Source organism: Pseudopodoces humilis, chromosome 13 (assembly GCF_049639895.1).
Source record: "Pseudopodoces humilis isolate 2021_Gansu_Grassland_sample_001 chromosome 13, ASM4963989v1, whole genome shotgun sequence".
Lineage (NCBI taxonomy): Eukaryota > Metazoa > Chordata > Aves > Passeriformes > Paridae > Pseudopodoces > Pseudopodoces humilis.
This window is the reverse complement of record NC_142212.1, coordinates 14,679,314-14,705,855: the sequence shown is the minus strand read 5'-3', so window position 1 is coordinate 14,705,855 and position 26,542 is coordinate 14,679,314. Positions and strand designations below refer to the sequence as shown.

The 26,542-nt window shown below is 41.4% G+C and overlaps 1 long non-coding RNA gene across 3 annotated transcripts in view; it reads left to right on the top strand.

Annotated features, from left to right (window-relative positions):
• Positions 1-23,927, top strand: part of LOC148183234 (uncharacterized) — a 57,364-nt gene extending 33,437 nt beyond the window's left edge. Inside the window, exons 2-4 of one of the 3 annotated variants that reach the window (XR_015773678.1) lie at positions 12,731-12,853; positions 19,898-19,974; positions 22,898-23,927. This is a non-coding gene — a long non-coding RNA (uncharacterized LOC148183234). Of the gene's footprint in view, positions 1-12,730; positions 12,854-19,897; positions 19,975-20,124; positions 21,335-22,897 lie in introns of those variants that run through there. The other 2 variants (XR_015773677.1, XR_015773676.1) reach the window with 2 other exon arrangements.
• Positions 23,928-26,542: the final 2,615 nt, after the last annotated feature.

Here is a 26,542-nt window from a genome sequence, read left to right as displayed (position 1 = left end):
AGTCTGGGTTTCCAGGGCTTGCTGGCTCAGTGCCTCTCAGCCTTTCAGGCTGCTCCTGGCTCTGGTATCTGCAGGTTTAGGGTAGATGTGTCCCAGCAGCTGCCTGGGTTGAGGGTACCCAGCTCCATGGTTTCCACTTTGGAGAAGCAGCAGTTTGGCAACCTCTGCTGCGCCCTTCTGACAGCCTGGGAACGGGCTTGGGGACACCTGGCTCCCTCTCGGGTTACTGGAAAGAAAAGATGAGTGCCTGGCAGCTCAAGGGACCAAAAAATGGGAATCTCAGCTGTTGTCTAATTTGGAAAAACTTAATATTGTTTTGATGGGTTTTCTTTCTCATTTCCTGTCTGTAAAGAATGCTCTAATTTTCAGTCTTCTCTCCAAAACAGAATGATGATAATTTTATTCCAAACTTCCCATGGACTAAGTTTCAGTCATTCTACCCTCCAGATTAATCAGATTTTCTCTTGCATGTCTGTTGTCCAGACCACAGTCTCTGTTTTTATTGTGCTTGTCCAACTGATCCCTCTGGCCTAGAACAACCTGTCCAAAACCTTACGTTTTCCTCTTGCTGGTGTGGGTTTCCTAGCCCAGGTCTCTGCCTTTCCTTGCTACCAGGGGAAGTGGTAACATGCTTGAGAATCTCGTCTGTGCCCTGGGTGATGTGTCTTGTCCTGGAATTGCCAGTCTAGTGCCTGCAGTAACTCACTGCAGTCTTAATCTGCAGCTCTTGGGAGCAGGTGAGGTTTGCACCTTAGGCATGCAACACCTTAGGCATGCTCTGGAGAGTCTCTGCTGTATCAAAACCAGAAAGGCTTTGATCCAAGAATGCCCCTCCACATTAAGAAATACAGTTATTAAATGCCCTCCATTTCAGGGAGTCTGTGATAGAGCTTTTGGGAACTTCAGTTAGTAAGTCAGGTTGGTGCGTCATGGGTGCCTCGTCTCACACTGCAGTATTGCTTTTAAGCAAACTGTTAAAAATAATGCCTTTAAAAGAAACAAATGCCACTTCAGGAGAATGTTGTGTCCTGAGGTACCCCAAACAATAATGCTGCTCCAAATCCCTGCTTGGTGTGTGGTGAGGAGACCAGGACAAGCTTGGGACTTCCTATTATGAGACCTGAGCCACTGCCACTGGTGAGAAATGGAGTAAGAAGGGTGGAAGGGAGTCTGTAACAAAACAGGGGCAAGGCTGCTGTCTGAAACTGGCCCTTTACATAACCTGGGGTGTCAGCAATACTTTTGCTGGGGTTTATTTTAATGGCTCTAATAGTTAGGACTGATTGGCAGCAGCAGAGCTCACACCCTGCCTTGGAGGGGTGTTCTGGAGCAGGCAGTGGCACTGTGAACCTCTGTGGGAAATAGCAAAAGTAAGAAGACTTTTAGAAGCTGTGCAAATAGGCCTTAGAAAAGAAAAAGCAGAGAACTTAAAGCTAGCTGCAGCTGCAAATCCTGACAGTAAAGAAGATGCAATAATACAATATGCAAGGACGTGAAACAATAGTTGAGTTTTAGGCTTGGCTAAGATAGACCTTAAGACTGCAAAAAAAATATGCTTATCAAGGTAGTGTAGAAGATTTTGAGCTTAATAACGGAGTATTGTGTATTGTTAATAGAAAGCAAGCAGTGCATTGTTTGAAGAAGGTGTACATATACTTTCAGTGATTGGATAGAACAATTATGTGTAAGCTTTAGCAATATGCTGTTGGCTGAAAAGCTTTTAAAATGTTCTGTAACAAAGAGATCTTTGGCTGTTTGTGGAGACATGAGCTTGTGCCATCTCCTGAGCCTGTAGCTGAGACTGGGGCCCAAAATAAAAGCTCATGGTGTGTCACCCGGTGGTCCTGTCCCGTTTGTGAGAAAACACCCTGCCCCAGCATGCCCAGCCCCAAGGGGACTGTGTTCCACTTGTTCCCTCTGTGCCCTTTGGCTCCTGCTCTCTCTGCTGAGCCTGGTAAAAAGGCCTCCAACTACTTCCAATTGCAGTGAGGGCTTTGGGCCAGGCCGGACACTGTCCCTGCAGCCGGGAACCATCGGCCACCTCATTCGGCCACTGCTGCCTGTCAGCGGTGGCTGCTCTGTCACAGCTCTGCATCCCCACCCCACAGGGCTCTGTGCTGCACAGATCTGCATCCCCACCACAGCTGCACATCACCCAGAGGTGCTCAGACACCTTTGGGTGGTCCCATGTCACCCACGTGCTCCTCAATCCTCAGGTTTCTTTGCTTTAAAGGGAGCAGCGCTGTATAAAATTGAGCTGTCCTAGGACAGATCCAGTCAAAGCCAAATTAAATTGTAACCTCTGACGTGGTGAAGAAGCACTCCCCTTTCCATTTTTATGTTTTACCTGCAAAAAGGGCATGTGAATGATATAGTACAGATTGAATTTGTTCATGTTAGAAGAAATCTGGGGGTTGGTGGGTTGTCTGAGGGATGAATACATACACAATCAACCAAGGGCTGTGGAAAGATGGGAAGCTGGATGAGAAGAAGTAAAATCGTGTGGAGGAGAGCTGGGATGATCTCCCATCCCCAGGAGAAAGAACAGTTCTCTAGTCCCTGCAATTACTGCATATAAAATCATAGATAAATAATCTCAGAGGAGCTCAGAGAGGGAGATTCAGAGAAGTGTAAATTACCATAGCTTCAAAAATCTACAGTTCTTGAAAGAATAACAAGTCCTACAGAGAATGGCAGCAGTGAGAACAGCTCTCTTCCTTTTGTGCAACATAACTACACAGGGATGGTTTTTGTGCTGTAGGGTTTTAAGTCACATGCTGAAGACTGAGATGTCCAAAAGTGAATGGGGTTTATGCATCTGATTTCAGGAACAGGATTTTGCATTCCCTAAGATCAAACATTCATTTCAGAAATGGTTACTCAGGGAAAGTATGATTGCACGCCTCATACTTGCAGAAGTTTCAGTTGCATGTTTTTGTCAATTAAAAGTTGCAGAATGCAAACACAGCTTTGGGGTACCCATCTATGAGCTCGGTGTGTCTCAACACACAGGGAGATGTTAATTCTGTTTCTGATGGCCTCTAAGCAGCTGTGTGCCTGCTTGCAGCAGCTTCCTAAAATGTAGTTACAGAGATGTATCTGGAGTCTCCCCTGTTCTTCTGAGGCACTGGATAACAAAAATGCCTCTTACAATGGTCCTACTATAAATACACTTGAGCTCACTGCTTTGCAATTCAAAAGCAGGCAGTAATAAAACACTCCTGGAATGTAGAAACTCTTTCTCCACCCTGACAATAAACTCTTGAATTAATTGCACATTGCATTTAATTCTTTCATTGCAACAGAAAGAAAGTTCAGCTGATGTTCTCATTTAGGCAAGATGTCAGTGTCACTTTTTTCTACTCTGTGGTGCTGCATCCATCCTTAGTCTCCAGGATGCTTCTTGATGCAATTGGATTTGGGTTGTTTGCTGGCTGGTCTTTACGACCTTCCTTCTATTCCAGCAGTTTGGTTCCTGGGGCAGCAGAAAGTTTCTTTGTGGACGGGTCACTGTGACATTCTGTCTGTTCCCTTCTCCCCTCTGTCATTGCCCTCTGCTCCCTCTTCTGTTTCTTCTTCCTTTGCAATGGCTGTTTAAGGAAGGGGCCACTGGTACTTACAATACACTGCACCCTCAGCCCAGATAGCTGCTCTTCATCTTCTAGAATTGCTGTGTAGTGCTGAAAGAATGCAAGCAATATTTATGGTGTTGTGTACTACAATAGCAGCTAGAGGCCCAAAGCAAACACAAGGGCCTTTGTGCTTCCCATCGTGCAAACGGAAGTCCTACACCATGAAACATCAAAATGCAGAAGACAAGCATTGAGTTGGGGAATGTCCAGTCACTGGCAGTTTCCCACTTCTTAAGCAGTTGCATTTTGAGACTGGCATTCTCTCTGTAGAACTTTTTTCCTCTTGAGAGATGCATTTATGTGTGTAGCAAGGTCACCAAGCTCACTAAAGGCTGCTTGTTTAAAAATCTGTGTTATTGCTTACAGTTATATAATGAGACATAAAAATGGCTGAAACACCTTTCAAAACATCATTGGAAACCTGTGCTTTACCTTCTGTTTTTTTAGGGACACCAGACTTAAAAGAGCACTCTCTTCCTCTGGAAAGGTTTTGTTTTTATGTTGATCTAAGATGAGGTGTACTTTTCTTGAGGGTAGGTTAATGCACTGCAGGACTTGGGACAGCCCAAAGCTCTGGGGGGTCTGGAAAAGTCAACCACGGACTCATGAATTTTATCTACAAAAAGCTGCTTAATTCTCAACAGACTCAAGTAAGAAGTATTTTATACAGCAGGACTTAGACCACAGGAGCAGAGAGTGAAAGATTAAGGCTTGTTTCAGTCTTGGAGAGACTCTTCTAAGCAGGCAAAGACAAGAGATCACAGAAATTAAAGGATGGCTCTAATGGGGTGTTAGTCAGCCTCTCCTGCACATTCTGAATCTTCAGCTGCCAAAAGCTGAGATTATTACTATCCTGAAAAACTGAATTGTAATGCAAAACCCCACTATCCTTAACAGAGAAATTCACAACTCTTACATTGATAATTGTCTGTATTATATTATGAGGCCTTTACATTTCTCATCTGTATCGGGGTGACCACAGTGAAATGGTTGAAGTGCAGTGACACTTTAGAGTTTTGGTGAGCTGAAGTTGTGTTTTCAGTTTAGTGATAATGCAAAAAAGCTAAAACTGTCTTTCTTTTCCGAGCAGACCAGTTTTGTGTTTAAAAAAAAATAAAGAAGTTTCACAATTAAAGTAGGTGGCTGAAGGCACTGCAGATACTGAGATCATGTCCTGCCCTGTGGGAGAGAAGGACTCTCTTGCCCTGAGAATTGGGCAAAGCCTACCAATAGTGTATATTTGACCTTTATCTTTCTGGAGACCAGTGATGACAAGGGGTACTCAGAGTTCCCATTCCAAGCACAGCCTTGGTCAAGACTCTGTGGGTGAACATGAACCATAATTGGTGTTTTTACCTGTAAAATAGCTCAGCTGAAGAGCAGATTCTTGGCTTGGCTTTTTCCCAGCCTACAGGGTACAGTTCACTTGAGGTGAAGAACATCAGCCATTGCTCTCTGCCAGCAGAGTGCCTGGGAAATAGCATACACCTGGTTACCAGAAATCTTTGACAGACCTTTTCCATCAGTTAAAGACTACATGAAGACCTGCATTTTTCTGAATCTGGTGTAGGAAGTGTATGAGAAACATTTGAAAAGGCTACCTGGCAGTTAATGCTGGTAAACTTTATTTTAAAGCCTTTGGGCTCCAATGTTGCATTAGTTACAGATGTCATGAGGACAAAACCAAATGTCAACAGGTTCTTAGAGAAGGGCAGTAAAGCCTTAGGTACATTCTGTTACCTCAAGATGGATTTTTGTCTTTGTGGCACTCTTACACAAACAGGAAAATCAGATGTTGAATAGGATGTGATTCTCATATTAAAAAAAAATAAGAAGGAAGCAGCATCTACAGCAGATATAACAAGTGAAATGTTTTTCCCTTTCTGCGTTATTGTTGCTGAAACAGGGGGGTTTAATTTGTTGTTTTTTGGGTTTTTTTCTTTGCAAATACATAGGAAGAGAATGTTTGGCACAAAACTTAGTCTTGTACCCCAAACATATATGATGAGCTCCAATAAGCTGTAGGTGTATTTGACTGGGAGTAAAGTTGCAGGTTGTGCCCCATGTTAAGCAAGCAACATACTTTGGACAAAAGCAGTATTTAGAAATGGAACTTTCAAGGTCCTTCTGAGCTCTTAAATCCTTTTGTCTCTGACAGGTGTGTTGACACAGAACATATTTATTGAGATCTTGCAAGGTGTAACAATATTAATATTTGTTAGGGTTTTGTAGAAAAATATTATATTGCTGCCTGAGAATTGGTATGGGAATATTTATTCCTTATATAGTAACATGACTAAAAATGGCACTTCAGGAAACTATGAAAACTCCTCCTTACTATGTTTTTCCATGGCTGCTGTTTCATTTTGGATTGGACCACAAGATTACCTGATGATGCCAGAAGAACATCATCCTCTTCCACCTTTTTTTGCACTGTTAATGGTAAAGTATGAATCACAGTTACTGCTGGGCACGCCTTCATAATGATGTATGGTGGTTCGGACGTGCGTATCTGTAATTAATGAGAGGGAGTTGCATGGCTAATTCCCTGTGCACTGCTGACATCCTGTCTGCAGCTTTGTCCCTGATCTTTTACTTACGTGCCTCCAACAGCCGGTTATTGCATTACATCCTTGTATTATATAAATAAAGCTTTGACCTTTGTCCTTTGCAACGTTGGTTCAGTGCAGTCTTAATTCAATTTAGAAAAGAAGCCTGAACATTAAAACCTTTTGAATCTCCTTAAACACCTCAAACGTTGATGGGACTATTTCTGCTTAAGAGAAAGCACTAGGGCTAAGAAATTGCATTCTAGCTTTTTGTCATTGACAAATGAGTGCGTGTTCCTTCACACTGAAACTATGCAGGAAGCCCTCTCTGGGCAGGGAGTACACATCCTCCTCTGCATTGCAAGGCAGCATGGGTCTACAGAAACTATTAGCAGTGCAGTATTTTGTTTATTATTTCATCAAACAATTCTGAAACAATAACCCTTTTGAGGCAAATAACCCTCTCCCTGCTGCAGGCAAATCTCCAGCACTTTTCTTGATTTTTCCCCACTACCATATTCTATAACTTATTTGAGGCTTGTGTTTCTGCATCCCCCCTGTTAAAGCCAGGCTGACACTAGAAATATTGCAGTGCATTAAGACAGACAGCAGCCTGTGGGTGTTGGAAGCTCAGGTCCTCTCCAGGAAAGGTCTGATCTCTTTTTCCTGTCACCATCCATGTGGCTGTGTTGGGGTTTTTGCAACATATGTGTTAAAAGTGGAGGCAAGTAGGGGGCTTTTGTCTCTGAGTGTCTAAACCCTGTTACTGACGAGCTTCAGGTCCCCATTGATTGAAATGGGCATAAAGGTGCTCAGTTTTCTTCTGTGGATAAAACCATTAAAGATTTGGAGTATTAGAGCTATTCACAATCTGGCTTTTATTAAAATCATCATGACTGTAACACTCTCAAATCTGAGCAAAAGTAATTTTTTTATAATGATGGAGATAGAGATCCTCTAATTATCCAGGACAACTCAAATTAGTACCACAAATATCTGCTGTAAGTTGAGACTGCATGATGTGAAGTATAATTGATTTTTAATATGATAGGGCACAACTGCTGTTATGTACAATGTCATTTTCTCCTGCTGGATGTTTAGCAATGTTTTGAAGAAACCTGCATGTGATTTATACCATTGCTAGAGATTTGGGGGAGCAGAAGCCTGGGAGAAACAAGAGAAGGAAAACAAACAGTTTATTTGAATTTTTCATCCATTGCCACTTCCACTTTTTTCTTGTTTAGTGAGAATTGGCTTTAAATCAATTTTATATTCTTTGTAGATTTTAAACTGAATGCAGTTACAAAATCAGAATTAAGAATTTTTATTCTGTATTTTATTCTTAACTTCAGATTTTTACCCTTAGTAGAAAAAAAAGGATTCCTAGCAAACCTATGCTTCTCCTCCTTTGGGAGAAGTAAAATAAACCATGAGCACTGATAAGCTGATTTACTCCCCCTGCCCCTCATTTTTGGGACAATTATGTGTAATCAGTGATTGCATGAAGCTGCCTGGATTCCATGTAAATGATACATCTTTGGCATATGGGAGTTTTTGTATTCTTCTATGCTTGGCAGAGGAAGGATACAGAGAGCTTTTGTACCTCAGTTGCACCAAATTGAATATTTCTTTAATCACCCTGGAGAGGAATGCACTTGATTGCATTCTGCAAGTTGTGAATTATTGTTTTTGGGTAGACCTGGTGGGTAAGGAATGACCTGGCTCCTCATTGCCACCACCCAGCCACCCCCTCAAAAGCACCAGCTCTTCCCCCTTGGGCAAGACCTGCTCCACAGCAGCAGCAATAGTGCAACAGTCAAAAGAAAAGAATGTGAGGGAGCAGCCATTAATAACAAAGCTGGCAGCCCCCTGTGAGGAGAGCTATGTTCACATGAAAATCTTCTCCAAAGTAATGAAGCCTTGCTTCATTTGAAGTCTTTACAGGTAATTGCACAGAGGGTGATTTCCAGGTAAAGATTTTTTTTTCCCCCCTGAATGAAGGGCAAATACTTTCTATTTAAAAACAGACAAAAAGCCCAAAGTGTCAAAGAATTAGCACCTAGTGCAGAAGTTTAATGCTTGTGGTTTTTCCCTAATAAGATGGTAAAAATACTGAAACTCTTATATGAAGATTATTAATCCTTCAGAACAGGAAACTGATGACAGCTTGTGACTGTTTCTGCATATAGCTATGTAGTGACATATTTAATTTTGAAGTCTAGCAAATCTGAACCTTTCCCTCCCCTTTTTCATTTACAGAAAACAGAAAAGGTAAGGCCAGAACTAAAGGAAGAGATATTGTGCTGTCATCAATTTAGACATTTTCCTGGGAAATATTATGAAAAATACTAAGGAGAAAAAACACATTTCTCCATTTTAGTATGCTCAGTTTTCACTCATAAACTCCAAGATTAAAGTAGTCACTTTAATTAATCTAGTCTCAATCCTCAGACAAGAACAGTGGAGAGAAGCCTTGTTCTGCTGGGGTATTAAATTGACAGAGTCAGAGTGAGTACCAGAAGGCTCAGAGGAATCACAATCCTTGGCCTTGGTTTATGAGCTACTTTGCAGTTTGACAAGTGTAATGCCAGTTTGACAAATGTAACTTTTTCAGTGATGCTATTGTGTTTTCTGACAGTGGGGAGAAAGGAGTTAAGCTGCTGCTGCTGCTGCTTTCCCTCTGCAGAGAGAGCAGTGATGCACCTGCAGCCAGCCTTTCCCTGGTGCTGGGCGCAGAAGGGATGAGCAGCTCCCAGGAGGCAGACAGGGCAATGCCATTAGTGAGGAGCAAGGAATGCTCAGCCCATGTTTGCTAGAAAGTGATGTGTGACATCCTAAACCAGCAGGATGAACACATCTCATTCCTACTGAGCCCTACAAGCGCGTGGGGGCAGAGCTTTGCCCATCCTATTTTCATTGAATCCATGCGTTAGAGGCTTTGTTTTCACAGTGGTCAGCAAAATCTCTGGGTATACATGTCTGCACAACACAGGTGTAAGCATTTGCTTTATCAGCCCCATCTGGAAGTGAGGCAGCCCGGGCTGGGAGCTGTGCTTTGAGTGCTGAGGAGTGGAACTCGGGCTGGGTGACACAAACAGAAGGGACTTCCCAGCTGCAAAACCTTCACATCTGATGGGACCCAAGCGAGTGCAGGGCTGCCTCTGCCCATATGTGTAGCTGTATCAAATGAAAACATGAATCCAGTTAATTTTCACACACTTGTTACAGCTTCCCCTGCCTCGGTGGAGGCCTCTGAGAGCCCTCCTCCTCCTTGATCTTGCTGGGAAAGCCTGGATTTATGACGACTTCAGCTGTTCCTTGGATGCACACTGGGGTGCCAGACATGGGACAGTGGCTTCATCGCAGCATCAAGGAGAGAGATGAGCCAGGCTGGGGGCAGATTCAGCCTCATCAATCCATATTGTTATCTTAATTTATCAGCCACTGCCACAGAGAACAGGGAGCACGAGAGAAGGGAAAGGCTCTTTTAAAGAAGGACCCAGGAGGACATAAAAGGTCTTAAATTGGGAGGAAGGGCTTAGCTGTCAATCAGTGCTTTCCTGCTCACAGTGTTCCTGGCATGGCTTTCTAGATAAGCTCATCACCAAGTATGGTATCTGGGATGGGAAGTGATTTGTCTTTCCAGTTTGATGCTTGCTCTTTTAACCGGAAGCACGGAAGAGGAAAATGTCAGTGATTTCTCAGATGTGTACTAAATGTGCAGGTTGTGATTATTTTTTATTTTTTCCTGGGAGTATCTGGGGTCTGTTGGAAGCAGCAGCTTGGTGCTGTGCTAGTGCAGCAGGTACTTAAACATCAGGAGAGGAAAGCAAAGAAGGGGAAAGTTGCTTGGCTGTGCACAGGGATCTGTGAGTCCCACCTGGGTTTGGGGTGCCAGGGTGTGGTGCTGTGCCAGTGTGCTGGCCCCAGGTGCTGGGACTGGGCCCTCCTTCCTGTGCATGGGTATCTGGGACAATGGCCCCAACCTGGCCAGTGAATCAGAGCCCGGACTCGCCCTGCAATCAGCGTCGCAGAGCTCGGGAAATGAGCCACCTGCCCTGCTTCCTCTCATTTAATGGGTTTATTTTTAAGTGGAAAAGGCTGTGAGATTTGTTCCTTCTTCTCAGGAACTTCATGTCCTCTGGAAATCCCTGAAGGATGGGGTGAGGTATGAGCAGCCCCAGGGATCTTCCTTTGGGAGCCACATCCTGGTATCCTCATTCGGCACCGGTACCAAAGCTGAGGCTGTTCATGGGATACACACAAACCAATCTACCGAGAGCCTGGCAGAATCTGCTGATGCTATCTGAGCTTCCTTCCCCCATGTTCCCAAAGAGAGCAGTGGAAACTACTGCTGAACAAAAAAAACCCAGGTCCTGGCTCTGCTGAGCCTGTGTTGGCCACATCTGCATCAGTGACTGTCGCTGTGGTCCTGGTGTGCAGTGAGGCTCTCAGGCTGGGAGGCAGCACCGTTGCAGTCAGTTTGGTCTGGGCTTTTGCTGAGATCTACAGAGTTTCAGATAGTAAGCCTGCCTCACTGTCCATTTGTGACCATGCACTCTGACACTTCTACTAGACATTTTGTGTAAGGAGACTGAAACTGAGGTCTGTCCATGGAGCAGTGGATCTTCCTCCATGAGGTTATTCCTCTCATGGGCAGTATTTAAGATGCTCACAGACTGTCAACTAGCACAAAATAATCCATCTCAGACACTGAATTTGATTTTCAAGAATATTCCTTTGTAAAACAGGCCCAGAAACATCAAGGCAATCTAACGTGGTGGATGTTTATTTTCCATACTTTGAAGAAATGTGTTTGTGCTCTTCTATTCAGTGACTTCTCTGTCTCCATCCCACACTTTGTTTCTCTGTGGGAAGACATGATCTAAGTGCTGCATGGGTGCTGCAGGTCTGGATCTGGTGCTGTACCCAAGTGAAATATCTCCATGAGGTGATGCTCTTCTGGGGAGCTGAAGTGGTTTGTCTGTGGGCAGCACTGCTCTGTGCAGACGTGCTGGTTTCCTCATCTATCTGCCTTGGGGGTCTCCAGAACACTTCTGCATTACCTGGTGTACACATGCCTATGTTTGCAAAGCACCAGCAATAATTAATGATAAAGTAGGAAACAAAGGAATGCCTCTAAGATCCTTTCTTAGAGCAGTTCAAGGCCTATCCAGGCTTACAGCCCCTTCCTTTTATTCTACTTTTCTCTCTAGATATACTAATTTACTTTAGCACCAATTAATCCATGTGTTTCAACCTGCCTGCCCATCCTCTTTTTTTTTTTTCTCCAGGTTAGAATAACTCTGGGAGGTGGGTCTTTAACTCTCCCTGAACTTTTGCCAAACCAGAAGTGTTCTCAGAGAGGAATGTCGAGTACTTAGCTACAATTAATTATAGTCAGAAAGAGAATAAATAGTACACCAGCACATGTGTCAGAACAAAACCTGTCTGTGTGGTGTTTGGGTAGGTTTTAACCATGGTTCCACTTAAAGGATTATATTGCTTTCTGTGGGGAGAGGGAGGGAAAGGGGGCTCTCCCAAAGCTGGAAATGATGCAAACAATTTCATTTCACCTCTGCACAGCTGTGAGTGTAGGTAACTGGAGAAATTGGTCTTTCCTGCACGTCCTTCACTTTTACTTGGTTATCACTGTTTGCAAAGCAAAACTCTGCAGATACAGAAGTAAAGACAGATTGGACTGAACCTAAAATACCAAAGGTTCTCACTTGTGTGATCTCAGAAGCATAGAAGGGTTTGTGTTGGAAAGGACCTGAAGACCCTGCCGTGGGCAGGGACATCTTCCACTAAACCAGGTTGCTCAAAGCCCCATCCAAGCTGGCCTTGAACACTTCCAGGTATTGGCCATCCACTGGTTCTTGGGTTTTCTGGGAAATCTGTGCCAGAGCCTCACCATTCTCCCAGTAAAGAATTACCTATCTGCTGTGACTAAAATCCTGTTGGGATCTTTTTTACATTTGAATCCTTTTACAAGGCCTGAAGTTTTCACCTACGAACAAGGCAGAGATCTGTAGACACCCATCTAAACTCAAGTTATTCTGGATTTCTGATCTTTTCTCTCTCCACTTGTTCACCCTATTTTTAAATCCTTATTTCAGCCATTTTTCAGGAAGTAATTAACAATATTAACATAAATCATGTAAACAAGGCAGCATTACACAACAACAATGTCTGACACTACTCATTGCTGTTTCTAGTTATGATAGTTTCCTTCTCCTTTCTTGAATTTTATCTTGTTTGGACTGTACCCATTCTTCCTAATGTTTGTTTTTTCCCAGTTGCTAAATGTAGGGTTTCATTCTCTTTCTTACAAAGCATGAAGCAGCCTGGCTTTTCTCATTAACTTCCTTATTAGCATAAGCACCACCACCTGTAACATTCATCATGTGAGCAGCAGCATGATGCTGGGAGCTGGATATATTGGATAACCTATATTCCCTCTTAGAGTTAAATACCAGGATGGAAAGATATTGCAAGTTCAGCTTTCAAGACAGAGTTTAAGGGTTTTTTTCTTCAATTATTTTTCAGGAGTGCAATAAAAAATAGCTAAGAAAACTACTTTTAGGAGACTGAAATCTGGAGGAGATCAAAATCTGGCTCATTTGGCACAGGAAAGCCAAACAACCATGCAGGACTGGAAACTTCTAGCTGGTAAGACTGGTTAGAGTTAAATCAAAAAGGAATCTTTGAGTAAAAGTCATGCAATTTATTACTCCACTATGGGTTCTCCAGAAGAATATAATACCTTGCTGTAATGGTAACTAGGAAAATACTTTGAGGTTTTAAAGCAGGATGTACAGTTCATGCTGGTTACTGAGTGATAAATGATACAGGCTGCACAGAACAACTATACAAACACAGTATTTCAGCTGGCACAGCAAAGCATTTCAGATATAAATTTAAAATAACTGCAGTCTTGTGGTCCTTGTCAGTTATTTACAAGCCTCTTGAAATATTTTCTAATCTGCCTTTCTCATAAGAAATTAGGCAATTATACTATAAGTCTGAAGCCAGAGAACATCAAATAGTGAATCATTATGGCATCGTTACATGGGAAGTAGGAACAAGGGGAGGGCCAAAAGAAAACCCAAAGGTTTTTAATCTTCAGGAAATCTATTTTAAATTAAATTGAAATAGAAGCCTTAAATAAGTTTAACGTAATTTTGAGGAAAAGGCAGTTGCACAATGAAAAGGTATTTGCGGCCTGAAATTCACGTTTGAGATATTTCTAAACAGGAAAAAAAAATTTTCCTGTCATTGAACTAGTCACAAATCTTTGTATAGGGGAATCTTTCATGAAAGAGAAAGATAAATGTGATCTGGAAGTTCAATGACTCAGGAGTTTCTTAAAGATGGGGAAAAAAGGAAATACATCAGTGTACGTGCATTCCTTATTAACTCTCAATGGCATAGTAAATGTATGTTCTGTATGTACCTATGAAAATATATTGGTGTGTAAAAACTATCATAAGAAAGTCTTTCAGGACCAATATAGTTGCTATTTTGAGTGTTGTGAGTATTCTTATTTTAGTTTGGATTTTTTTTCACAATTTGAACATCTTCTATTCTGATTTAGCATTAGAGCATATTGCAAGATAATTAATGTGTTTTGGTTTTCTTTTCTGGGTCAAAATTCCAGCTTGGTTAAAAAAACATTACATTCTCTACAAACCAAATCAGACATTCAATATATATCCAACTCCCCTGAGCATCAAAAGGAAGAAGGTTCAGCAAGCTTCAGGCTTGATCTTAATTTAACAATTTTGAGGTAACATCTTTTGACATTGTCCATAGAGGATGCAGATAAAATGAACCAGTGGTCTTCAGGAAAGGAGCTGTTGATATCCTGTTCTGCTTGTGCTCTATAAAAGATGAAATCAGGAAACTGATCCCCCTACTCACCAGAAATTGCAGTCTGATCACGACAGGCAGGACTGACAGCTTTGGTTGTTGAGCTCTTCCCACAGTCCTGTCCTCAGCTGCACTGCTATTCACTGGAGCAATGGGCCACCATACTTGGGCAATATTCTGCTGTGTTAAAAAAACACATTCCATATAACTTTTAATTCAGTTATTTCTTCTTTTAAATGAATTGTGTCAAGGCAGGGCAAATTGTATGGAAAAGACACTATTTGAACAGACTCGGATCTGCTAAAACCCAGTTACTCTTTTAATGACACCTCTGTATCCTGTATTTAGTATTGGTCAGTCCTAAGGACGTGATTATAATTGTATAATCATGTACTTGTATAATATACACCTGGGTACCCACCTGAACTAATATGTTTGCCTGACCTCAAAAGTGCTGTAAGGCAACAAATGGCTAAAATTCCATTTTGTGAATGATGAGAATGCTCTGAGGTAGTTAATGTAGTTCACGATTATGTCATTCCTGATTTGGGAAATGGCAGGGCTAAGAACTGAATATTTTGGGTAAATGGAGTGCTGGGTCACCAGGTCTACAGGAAATCCAGTTGAGAAATGCATAGGTAATAATGACAGCTGGCAATGATATGCCACTGTTCACAAAGGACCAGCTATAGCAAATTGAGGCAAGAAAAGAAAATCCTTGATGGTACTCTGAAAGAAATTATTAAAAGCAATTTTAGAATATTCAGTTTGGATTCAGAGCAAAATATACTACTTCTGATAAGGGTGTGAACATTTTAACATCAGTATTTAGCCCACCCTTTGCATGGTCTCACACCACTTACAAAAATGGTGAGGAACCTCTCACCATCCTATTGAGAGGTGAAGGACATAGAGATCCTGAGCAAGAGGGCTTGTTGAGCAATTTAATTTTCTAGTTTAGAAACACCAAACAGCTTCTCAGAGCAAGTGTTAGTTATGTTCTTTCATGTGCTGTGCCTGTCTTTGAATCCTTTCCTCTCGATAAACACACAGGTTTCACTGTTTGTTGTGAGAAAAAGTCTAAGTCATGAAATGTGAATAATGCTGACTTACACATTTCTAAGGGCCTGAGAGAAAACGAGGATCCATCATGCAAGGTGCTGTCTAAACATGTAGCCAGTACTTAGAGTCTGAGTAAATAAAACAGGAACAGAAAAGTTCAGTGACTCGTGACAGCCCATGAGAAGAAGCAACAGACTGGAGTCAGTCCAGCTGCTCTGACATCTCGTCCATTGCCTTTTCCACTGGATATTGCTGTACTGACATCTTGGACGGTGCAAAAAGTACTGGATGATATACACCACAGGGGGAGGCTTATCACAGTTATCTCTGCAATGTCTGGCACCAGAAGGATTTAAAAAACAGACATCAAATTATAGAGGCATAGGTCTATCCTGAGCGTGTCTGTTCAGTGCAGTAATGCATAACTGCTTGATTATCATCAATGAAATCCTCACGCTGCTACTCATCTCTACCTGTCTCCAAATACGTTGAGATCAGTGTCTAGAGTTATTTCTTGCTCTTGGTCTCAGGTGTAGCAATTAAAGAAATGTTCTGTATTGCTGAGTGCACCAGATGTGTGCAGTGGAGCATCCTATACTGACAAGCATTTTGCTTTTAATAGTTCCTTTGGGTACACATTGGCGTCTGGTTTTATTTTTCTGTTTATATTTTGTTTTTCTGTTTTATGGCACCGTTTCCTTGATAGGGTTTTTCTGTTTCTTGCCTTGGAGAACAGTTCAGGGTAGCATGGATTATGGCACAGCAGCATTAAGAGTTATCTCCTGCTTCTGTTTTCAGTTTTTTAAGGTCATTCTAAGTTCTCCATTTGACTGCTCCTACATGGAATAAGCAAAGAAAAACATCCACTGATTCTGAAAACTGAATTGTGAATCATGCTGATGTCTTCCTGGACTTTCTTGATGTCTCTCTTTTCTTCCTGGACCCAGGACCAAACAACATACATGCAACAAGATTTCTTTGGGAGCAAGGTTGAGGAACAAAGATTTTTAGTCACAGAAGTTGCAAACCTTTCACCTGCACCCTAGAAATGATGGGCACCTAGAAGGTGGCAGGTAATTTTCCCTCAAAGTCTGTTTGCAGATTTTGTCCTCCAATCTAACCCTCAGAGGGTTCTTCACTGCAGAGTGGAACAAGATGCTGAGTTGCAACCTCAGTTCTAGGGTGCAGCAGCAGGCATATTCTGATTTAGAGAAATCTGATCTATTTTTCTCTGAAATACTTTGTACCAAATTGAGAATGCCATGATGGATACGACTAACTGAGAAAGGCTACAGACTATGTTTATTCTTCTAAGTAGAGAAGAAAGTCTTTCCTGACTTCTGCAAGTGGTTATCTTTACTTTCTAAAGAGTGGAATTTGACTACTTTGACTACAGTATGAGCAGTGTTAAATGTTACTCAGTGTGGTGAGTGCTATTTCTTCTCACCAAAACCTCATTTATTTAGAGAACAACAGTTCAGGTGAAACCATGATAAGCAAAAGATTAAAGCTCCATCAGATAAAAAGCAATCCTGTACTATTTCAACTATCCTAGTTTTCAAAAGAGAATGAAATATGCAGTAATTCACACAAACATAAATATTGAATAACCATTGCAACGGATTACATTAATAGATACATAAGGTGAGTAAAAACATATTTGATTTAGTCCTCTGCTGATGGTGCCAGAAGATTACAAGGAACTAACCTGTCTACTGCAATGCTACCCATCAAATGGCTATAATTCAAATTTTTCTTCTTCTTTTTTTCCCCTCTCAAAACAACAGCATATCTATGATAAATAACAGCCTTTACTTTGTTTTTTTTCACTGGAAACTAATCCTGATCTTACCCATCCAATTTCACGCACATGAATATTCCTGTTGATTAGAGTAGGAAAGTTTTTCACATCCACAAATCATTGTGGAATTTGGAGCCATAATGTGTCAAATTAATTCCTGACCTCACTCAGCTACCTGTGCATCCACTTGCCCTGACACCTCATGACAGAATTTGGACATAAATTCAGTGTGAGAATCTTGAAGCACAAATAGGAGCCAGGCTCCCACTGATGGTCCCTTGAGATTGAGTCCTGTTCCGCCCTTTCTCCTCCAGTCTTGTAGGGATGAGCATTTCAGGGGTGGAGGTTAACAGGCATTCCTAACTATGCATGGCATCCTACTCCTTAATGCTGACACAAATGGACTGTTTCCTAGGAGATAGCTCAAAATCAAATAAATTATTTGAGAGATATTCATGTTAGAAGATTCCACCGAGTTCATCTTTACATAAAACTCCTGTTACCAATTAGCTGGCTATAGATCAGGGCTACAAGATGTGGCAGATATGATCTATTTCCCTCTTCACTGGGACTGTGACAAAAGCTGTGTGTGGTCAGACCCCCAAATCCCTTTTCCTGTGTCGTGCTGCCAGCTGAGTGCTCCGGAGCCCCTGCATTCCTGCCCTTGCTCTTTTGCTCTGTTTCCTCCTTGTGCCCTCACAGTAACATCTCCCTCAGTCTGAGGATAAGTGTGAGTGATGTTAGCTGGAGGATTCCTCTTTCTGTCATCATGGATCCAGGGTGGTGCAGTGCTTCAGGGCCCAAAGCCTTGAGGCTGCAGTTTGTTATGCCCCCACCTTGCATTTCTGAAGTGATAAATCAGGCATTCTGCTTTGATTAGCTTTCCTCCACCTCCAGAGGCTTTTCAGATTGCATCTAGTGAAATTGCCCATGAGCTGGCTTTAAAGGTGTGCCTCTAGGAAATATATTACCTAAATAAAAATGTTCTAAATCAGAAATATCTTTCCCACCTTTTTTGTTGCCCTTGTTAGGGAAAAATGCTGCACTTTAACCTTCAGCTAACTGATTACCTGCCAGTTGTGATGCTGTGCTCAGAATTAACGTACTCCAAAAGCCAGCAGAGATGACTTGTGTTTGGGTACCTCATGGGAAAACAGGGAGATGAAAAGCCTTAGGAAAACTTTGCCAAACAACTTGGAGTGTTTGACCAGCTTTGCACAGCTGCTGCTGAACGGAGAATGCGAGTAACATGCCAAACAGAGACAAAAGGGGACCAGCAGGGAGGGCAGCTTTGGTATCAGCACTGGACATTTTACTCTTGGGACAGGAGAGGAAATATGCTGAATTACCTGTAGGAGGTGTGCCTGCTTTTTCTAATAGATGGTGCATGGTTAATGAATTCCTAACCAACAGATCCTGTACCAATGTATGCTGGAATTCTCTCTGAGGTCATTGGAGACAGATCCATGCACAACACCTTAATCTGATTGATTGCATCCCACCCACCCAAACGTGCCTTAAAGACTTGTTTGCAAAGCCACAATCTCTCTTCCCCCTCCAATTCCCTATTTGAGGTGATAATGTCTCCTCATAAATCCTGGATGCGATAGTGCCAGCATGACCCATCACTTCATTACACCAGAGCTGCGCAGTGCACTGAGGAGGAGTTTATCTGGACAGAATGGATCTGGTCCAGGAACAAATAAAGGAGTGAGGAATCTGATTATTTCTGGGCCAATTCTGTATGAGTTACAGCTTCTCAATTTTCCTCATGTCAGCTAGTTTTACTTTGTTTAGTTTTCCTTCCTCACACAGGAGGTGAAATATCTGGCTAGCACAGACATCTTGATGAGCTGCTGGTGTCAGGAAAGCCAACCTGAAATTTGGATCAGGTTAGGATGGAATGTACCACATTCAGTGTCATTTGAGTATTGGCAGTTTTGGTGCATGCCAGGCTTGTTACAAAATCGGGGATCACCTCACTATCAGGGGCAGGAGTGTGGTGGCTCCTCAGACACCCCTGTCTGTCTTATCCAGTGCAGTTTGGGAGGAGCAGCCTAATTCCCTCAGCTCTGTGCAAGTGAGGAATCCTTGTACAGAGGCAATTTCTTGATGACCAGGTACAGTGGACACAGTATAGCATCTTTTACTGTCAGCATGAAGAGATTAAAGGAAAATTAAGCATCCAGCTCTAGGCCGCTCTGCTCTGCTTCAGACATGAGTGGTAGGGGAAAATAACTGTTTCTTCTAATTTATTTATTATTTCAAGTGTTTCTTTATGATTACTTCCTAGTGATTTCAGAGATAGCTGTTCCATCTTGGCCTTCCACTAGCTTGTTTAGTCTGATGCTATATATCATTTGTTTATTTCTTCCAAGACACTACTTTTTCCATGGTTAATATTTGCTTAATGCACATCTTTCAGCAAGAGATTCAGATTTCATTCAATGATTTCTGGAATTTCCTATGTGTTCCAAAGCATAAAAATTACATCTGTGTGTTGAGCCTTCCCTTGAAACATTCCTCTGTGATTCTTTTGTGCAAGTTTTGCAGACTTGATGGGCTTAGCAGACATTACTCTTGCAGGTACTCACTGAGGTTTCAAAGTATTTAATTGGTCTTGAATGCATAGTGCAGCTCTCCAAATACAGGACTGAAGTATTTACTGATCCCTTTTTTGTGTTTTGCACGTTTGAGTTGTCAATTCTAGGTAGGCTGGCACTTGCACAGAGGAATTGTGAATTAGGGTGTTTTTCAGCAGAAAAGGAGATGTTGCTAGGGGGAACTCGTGGGTGTATGTCCTTAACTGCAGCACAGTGACAGCTCTTCAGTTACTGCTTTTGGCACTTCTTTTTCAGTCTGTGCCTCCTCTGAAGTTTAGAGTAAGCAAAAAATCTTATTCCACAGAAACACTTTTACCCTTTTGTAAATTTCTTGTTTACTTATCAGATTTTCATTTGAATTTTTTTTTTTTTATTCAGGTTTTCATTTGATTGGGAAATTCTCTGCAAGGCCTTATGGAAAAGTCAGCTGGGTGTTTTGTCCTGCTCCCTCCCAGGTGAGTGCCTGCCTATTCCCATTGCTCCCACACATTTTGGGTGAGCATATTCATACACTGCACACTCAGAACTGGTGAAAAGCTAACTTGCTTGCTTGCTTAATTTAGTTCCAAATTTTTGCCATACTGAGGAATTTCATTCTTTTCTAGGACCTAAGCACCAACACAGAATTCTCCCTGGTATTGGTTAGCACCAGTAACTAAGCACCAGGTGGCATCTTCAGCACCTCATGAAGAAATTAAAACAAATGTCTCTTATTTCAGAAAACTGATTGAAAATGGGTATAAGGCTGCATGTTCTAGGGGCTGACTAAGCTATGAAGGACTTGATGTAAATCCCCATTGCAGACTGCAGTCTGGACATCTCTTATGTGATCTCTGTAGCACCACAGATTTTTTGGCCCACAGAACATGATTTCCTTGTGCCAAATTGCAAGAACAGTCTGAGGTAAAATTATTACCAAAGGGCATTGTGAGTGCTCTGGTGCTGCTGCCCAGAGCTGGAAGTGTGTAGACCCCAGTCCTGCCAGCCTGGCTGAGCAGTCAGAGTTGATGCCCTGCTGCTGCTGATGGGGATGGGATTCATATGGAAAATACTTCCAAAATAATAGTGTCCAGCCTTTAGATTGAGTCCACTGAAACAAGTCATTGCCTAAGAAACTGTGCTGTAAACTTGCATCAAGTAATTGAGTGGGAAAGCTCTCTTAGCCAGCAGCCATATGAACTCAGTTAACTAATTTCTAGTCAGGTAGAGGTTTAGATAGAATTGAGAATAAGTATCTGGATTAAGAAATGACACTCTGATTTTAGAGCTGTGCCTTTTCTGTCATGTTGTGTGAGAAATTATGGTGTGGGGAGAGTTCATTGCCCAGCATTTTCCTTGTGGGGAAACGAAGAATCTCTGTTCAGGTACAAGCGGTAAAAATTGTACTTAGTTGAGAGCAGGAGAAAAATCCTCCAGAAAATAAAAATCTACTGTGTTTTTATAGTGTTTCCTTTTAAAATAGATGGCAAATAGTCCAGTCATATTCTTGTCCTTTTTTCCTTAGTTCCTTAGTGCCAAGAAATCCATGTGTGATTTTACAACACACATTCATTCATCTTTGAATTTTTAAATTAATATTTTTGCCTTCTGAAAATAACACTTGAAGTAATGGATCCTGGAATGATGACAACTTAAGTTTATTATGAATGCCTAAAATAAAATTGTATTTTCTTATTAATAACTTCTTTCATAAAAATAACAACTGAGTATATATTCATTGCCAAAATTTTGAAGAATGTCAAATCACTAAGGGGGAGAAATTACTAACTAGACACCTGGAATTTAATTTCTTGAGTAATAAACTAGCTTGTGACAGCTGCAGTCGTTTTTTGCAGGTGCAAAAAGAACATTTGTTTCTTTTTGTTTTATATGCTTTACATCACTTAGTGACTAGAGTATTCCAAGTTAGGAAAAAAAGTGGTAGTTGAAAGAACAGGAAAATTTGCTTATCTTTTCCCATTTTATGAGTAAAAGGTGGGTGGGGGGAAGGGAAGATCTGAGATAAACCAATTCTAATTTTAAAGAACAGGGAAGCAAGGGAAAAATAGCTCAGCTGACTTATTGCTGTTGATATTTGCACTGTTTAGCACACCAGCTGCCTTGAAATGCAAGGAATATTTTGATAATATTTCCTATAATATGCAGGACACAATGTAGTTCCATTTAAACAATTATGTTCTTCTGGATATTTTTGTTCAGAAGCAGCATGACACAAAGCACACATTAAAAACTGAATCAGGTGACTAAAAACCCCATGTCCTGTTTTCTCATAAATCAAACATAAAAATCAAACCCCAAAATAAATGCTTAGATATATAGTGACGTGTGATATTCGTGTATTCTCTTGGTTAACAAAAACAAATACTAAACACCAGCTCAGAGCTACCTTTCTTTGTAATTAAGCATTTTTATTTGTTGTCAGTCTCTGGGAATAACTTTTTTGTCATGAATATCTGCTAGAAAGCACAACTGCAAGGCAAATTAAATTATTTAAATTGTGATTTAAATCACAATTAGCAAAACTGATTTAAATCAAAGTGATATAAGTTGGTCCATCCTGCTTTAAAATTAATTAAGGACATGCTTTGAAAGCATGCTCCTATCAGTGCTCTGACTCAGTGGGTTCTCCATATCACTCAAATTTTAATAAATCAGAGCAAGGGATGGATTTTTTTTTTAGTTTAACAGTCTCAATCTCTGAATTTAAGGCTACTGAAGAATAGATTAACATTTATAATTGCTAGGTGGATCAGTGATGTAAATTGAAAACGGGGATTTCAAAACAAATTAACCTTTGCAGTACATCATGTGGAGACAGACAGAGTGGTATCGTTGAAAAGGTGCCCCTCATCCTTGAAGTCACAAATCACTGTACTCTTCATGGTGCCTTGCTGCTCCACAGCCTCTGGAGTCTCAATCTCCAAAAAAATAAGCTGTGATAACCAAAAGAACCACAGGGACTGGCAAGTCCCTGCATGGGGGATCCCTGCTTTGTGTCGCTCCACGCAGACTTGTATATTTTGGGGCTAAGATTAGGATGTTTAGGCTAGGGGTAAATGGGTTTATAATTAGATATGTTCCAACCCTTGACCTATTAACTGAGGCTCATTCTTCCCTCCATCTACCCTCTGCCTGTAATGAGACTGTGATTTAAAGCAGTTGAGGGAAAATGGGCCTTCTGTCCCCACACACGTTTCTGTTTCGGTGTGCCTGTCCTGTGCTCTTCTGAGAGACTTTCTGTCTCATGAATAGAGTAGGACACTCTGTCAATATGGTCTGTGCTGTATTTAGTTATTTATAAAATTAAGAGCTGAGATCCCACCTGGAGAGAACCATGCTATGTGATCAGCACCTCTGCATTTGCCATGTTTTCCTCAGGCAGAAGAGCAGCCCTAACTGGAGAAGATGGAGTGGATTTTGATGGCACCACACAGAATCTGAGGAGGTTCCAGGCTGTTCCTTCCATGCTGAGACATTTACGGAGGTGGGAGATGCAGATCCCTGTGGGGAAAGAGTGGGGCAGTCTAAGGATGACCATGGATGGAATGGAAAGAGTGATCACCTCTGAGAGCAGTTTGGTCCCTCCTGCTGCATCAGCTCCTGGGAAATGCTGCCAATCAGTACAGGAACTCCAGGCTTTCTGTGGGGTCCCAAGGAGCAGAAGACAAGCTAACCATGCTTGGGTGTAGGCATGTATGATGGGTTCCTGACATGGCTCATAGACTCACAGTAAATCGCTGTTTTCACATCTGCAGTTCTTTGCCAAAAATGTAGATTTCCGTGGAAAACCTTTCATACCTTCAATGCACATCACAGAGTATGCTGATTTGGAAGGAATACACAAGGATCACCAAGTCCAGCTCTTACCCTGCACTGGACACCCCAAGAGGCACACCAGAGTGCTCTCAGAGTGCCTGACAGAATTGTCCAAACACTTCCAGAGCTCTGCCAGGCTTGGGGCCGTGACCACTTCCCTGGGATGCTACCACTGATCACTGAAGCTGAATGCAGAAGTACTCCCTTTTTCTCATAATTTGTGTGCTTCCATAGTCCTTTCCAAAACTGAGCCTTTAGAAACAAATGCAGAGTACATGACCCATTAGTCTGACCCTGTGGAAAATATTAGATTATGCAGATGTTTTTGCACATCCTTTGTGTAACGGTAGAGCTATTGTGTAACTTGATTTTTTTTGCTATGAGCAAACTTACACCAGGGGCAGCTGGTAGTACTATCTTCTGATCACAGAGCTCCAGAAGGATATAAATAGGGAATGAAGAATGAACAGTCATATTAAAAGCTTGCCCTGAGTGGATTTTTTTTTCCTGAGGTTATAAATAGAAATAAAACCTAAACGCACCGGAATAAACAAAACTGAATAGACTGAAATAAACAGAACTGTGACAGGTATTGTCATCACTGCTGACACAAGTGAATGGGTTTTTTGGTTAATGAGAGAGCAAAGCCAGGAAGGAACCTTAAAGATATCCAAGTCTGAGCAGTGGAAATGCAGACTGTTTTTCTAGGAGGTGGAGCAGAGATGAGGAGCCCGAGCCCTGTCTGGTGGCACAGGGTGTCAGTGGCTCTAGGTAAGGCTTGGTGATGCACACACCAAGGTGTGGGAGGTGGGGACAGACCTCTCCTTCCTTCCAGGGCCACACCAGCCTCTTCCAGCTGAGATGCTCCTGGCTTCTGTCATCCAGAGGATGGCAAAATGTGGGTGGTAGGTGAAAAAATGCTGATGAGGCTACTAAAGAGTCAGCCAAATACTTGGAATATTTTTCAAAACTTTTGGCAGTCGGAACAGGATTGCAATCTGGAAGAAAAAGACCTGTGTGTCTTGTTCAGTAGATGTTTCCAGCTGCTGGTAATTGTATTGGCAATAGGAGTTAGGTAATAACTGCAAAGTTATTGCTTTTTAATGCATGCAAATGTTGTGCAACTGCCACTGACGTTCAGCTAGACATGCCCTACTTTGCATGTCTCGGTTTTTGCCATCCAAATAAATTGCAGGTTGTCGAAAAATCTCTTCCTTTCCCAACACTATATTTTTTGCTAAACGATTTTTTTTTGCTTTTTTTGTTTGTGTTGTTTTTTTTTCTCCTCTAAGAAGAATGAAGTATTGCCTTTTTCCGAAATCAAAGCTCTTTAGGATGGTTAGCCTTTCTGGTCTGTCTTATTACTGATATTTATACAGATGTACTGGCAAACACAAATTTATTGCAATATTTATTAAGCTGAATTTGAGGTTATTTATAATGTGGTTAGATGGCTATTTATTAGACATGTCACTGTAGCTATTTAACACTTCTATAGCTGTCTAGCTGGTATTAGGACATAAAACAGAATTTATTGTATTTTATCCAGAAAATATTGCACGAGGAGTAAATTCTAACAAAGACACAACCATCAGAATGATGAAGGGACCAGGAAGAAGAAAACTGCTGTTTTAAACAGCAATTCTCTGCCAAACTGAAGGAGGGAAATATTTAGGATGTGAGGAAGTCCAGGTGCAGATTTCAGGTTCTGCCTAACAGCTGACCTTTCCCTCATGAAATGGACATTTTTCATTTAGAAAAGGAAATGAGAGTCATCTTCTTTGATTTGTTTTGTGCTGATTAAGTAGAGTTAAAAAGTTCTATGGGACCATTTTCTCAAGGAACAACTTCATAACACCTTCACAGGCAGGTGTTACTGTGGTGTTTTTAATGTGTTGTGTTAAGGTGGTACTGACTAGTGTATTTCACTGTGATGGATTCCAAAGACTTTTTTTCCATATTGTTGTTTTTTAACTCTACATTTCACTGTTGTGAAAGCTTTCTGCAGCATCAGGACAAAAAGCTTTATTTCTATTAATATCTATGGGGTTTGGATCTTTTCCTTATTTTAAACAGAAAATGAATGCACATGTTGAATGTCTCATGGAGATATGTGAATGAGACTTCCCTGCAAGTAAGAGACCATAAGTGCAAAAAAAATTTTCAAAAATAGTTATGAATTTCCTTTAAAAATAGTTTCCTGTAACCTTTAGAAAGTGCAGATTCTTTAGGAAAATAAGTCTCCCGTTTTCATATACAGACACAGACCATCTTAAAATACTTCACCAAAAGAAGTCAGTCTTTCTGTTTAACAAATAAACCCATTTCTGTGGGAGGATGTGGAGGAGGGAGGAAATGAGGCCATGGAAGGTTTGCAGGTGTGGGGGTGAAGCTGGGCAGCCACTGCTTCCCACTGTTTGTGAAGGTGCAGGGAGACAGGATGGAGTGAAGGGAGCTGTTCTCCTTTTCCTTGTGCCTCCTTTTGGCACTTTCTTGGGGCAAAGGAGTGTTTGTGCAGAAGCAGCAGACTCCATCCCAGCCCTTGCCTTTCCAGCCTAATTCAAATTGTACACCCCAAGCCCCATGGGAAAACCCTCCCTGCAGATACCTAATTATCTCATCACAGGATGGCAGCTGTTGTGGACCAATAAACACATATTTATCCCTTGATTCTTGCAGATGGAGGAACACAAATACTTCATCCTCCAGCCTTGAATAGCACGAGATGAGATGTTGACCAACACAGAAGTAGGAAATCACCGGGGAAACCTCTGTCCAGATTACACCTGCTTTGAGATAACTTTTAATGATGATTTTTTAGAGTGTAGCTGCAAACTAAGCTCAAGCTAATGCTGGTGAGAAACTACAGTAGGTAATTCAAGGAGACTATACATTTTCTTAAATTCGTTAGCTGTCCATTGAGGATTGAAGAGAATATAACTAAAAATAATTACATGTGAATTATGAAGTTCAAATACAATGTGTTACTTTGCTCATACAGAACTTCAAGGGAGACAAATCAGGGAGGTTTATTAGCATGGCCTACTTTTTTAACAAACCTTACAAGGAAGGGAAAATATAATAATGTAAGGGAGTTGAAGATTCATGTTTCCATAATAGCTGTACCTGCACTATCCTACCTGGGAAATTTATTCTCTGTGGGTGATGATGCTGTTGAATAGTTTTTATTTCTCAGCCATTGTTATT